The sequence below is a fragment of the Suncus etruscus genome, chromosome 1, assembly GCF_024139225.1.
Source record: "Suncus etruscus isolate mSunEtr1 chromosome 1, mSunEtr1.pri.cur, whole genome shotgun sequence".
In the NCBI taxonomy this organism is placed as follows: Eukaryota; Metazoa; Chordata; class Mammalia; order Eulipotyphla; family Soricidae; genus Suncus; species Suncus etruscus.
The window spans coordinates 49298848-49300481 of record NC_064848.1 but is presented as its reverse complement, the minus strand read 5'-3'; the positions used below and the strand labels follow the sequence as shown (position 1 = coordinate 49300481).

At 33.8% G+C, this 1634-nt stretch overlaps 1 non-coding gene across 1 annotated transcript; it reads right to left on the bottom strand.

The window, feature by feature from the left end:
- Positions 1 to 1259: 1259 nt before the first annotated feature.
- Positions 1260 to 1392, bottom strand: LOC126031043 (small nucleolar RNA SNORA51). Its single transcript, XR_007503224.1, has one exon. It is a non-coding gene; the product is annotated as a small nucleolar RNA SNORA51 (small nucleolar RNA).
- Positions 1393 to 1634: the final 242 nt, after the last annotated feature.

Here is a 1634-nt window from a genome sequence, read left to right as displayed (position 1 = left end):
AATTAGATTTTGTCTTAAAAGCAAATGATATTTGGATATCAATATAGCTACTGTAAAATCTGAATACAATTTTGACAGGGCATCCACATTGCTGATGACTTTGATAACCATTAGAGGGATCAGAACCAGTTCACTTGCATATGTGTGTACATGCAGATTTTCACATCCATGTGCTTGGTTAAATTTCTTTAAGAAATCCCTTATTTCCTAAATTCTTAAAGAAACACAATTTTCCGGACTGAATCCTGATTGACAAACGTGATGTGGACACAAAATTGCTTTTTTCAGCTTGTTTAGTTTACATATACTTAAAGTAATACTTGGGCGTGATATTACAAAAATTTGTCTCATCTATGAGAGAAACAACCAAACAACCAAAAGAAATTCAGGAACTAAGTCTATATGTTTCTCTCATGGTGTTTGTTTTCAATGAACTTTTATTAAGTACAATATTGCCCTTTTGAGAGAATGATACATCCTTTTAAAATATTTTTAAAATTATATCACTGTGAGATAAATAGTTAAAAAGTTGTTGATAATTGAGTTTCAATCATATAATCTTACTTTCATTTCCTACCACCTCAAGACAATGTCCCATCCCTACTCCCCATTCTCTCTAATTTCACTCCATTTTGGGTACTGTAGTTTGCAATAATGCAACCATGCATATCACTTTACTTTCTCTCCATTCTCAGCTCTTGTCCAGAGTTATTTCCAACTATTATTGTCACAGTGGTTCCTTCTCTATCTTAACTGCACTTTCCACCCATCATTTCTATTGTTTCTGCATATTATTTTCATACTATTTGTTATTATTATATCCCACAGATGAGTGATTATTCTGTGTTTTTCCTCTAAATAATTCTACTCAGGATGATACTCTCAACATCTATCCATCATAAGAAAAGGTCTTGACTTCATTTTTCCTAACAGCAGTATAGTATTCCACTGTGTAGATACCAGTTTATTTGTTTACTCATATGTCTTGAGCAGTTGGATTGTTTCAATATTCTAGCAATTGTGAATTGTGCTTCAATGAAAATAGGACTAAGGATACTATTTCTGTATTGAGTTTTGGAGACTCTAGGATATATTCCCAGGAGCAGTATTGCTGAATTGAATAGAAATTCAATTTCTAGGGGTTTTTTTTGAGGAAAGCCAATATTGTTCTCCAAAAGGCTACATCAGTCTACCTTCCCACCAGTAGTAAATAATAGTCCCTTTTCCCCCACATCTACGCAAGTAGTTGTTCGGGTTTTTTTTGTCCCCCAATTCACAATACAGACCAGGCAAAAGGCCTGGGTTGAGGTGTATATGGGGTGCATTTACTGTACCTCCTCTTTCTATACAGTCAGTGTAAAGAACACAGCCTGTGGTAAGAATTGGGAGGCGCAAGTAGTTGTTCTTGCTCTTGTTGATGTGTGCCAATTTCTGTGGTGTGACACATCTTAACATAAAGTAGTCACAATGAGAGTAATTTATCAACAAATGTATAAATATTATGGTATTATATGCTATATTTAAGCTATCTTTTATCTCCATGGACCTTTCAAAATGATTTTATCAACCTTGTTTTACTAAAAATATTGCCCAAATTGTACTGCTAAGTCCATCCCAAATATTCTTTCAGATTT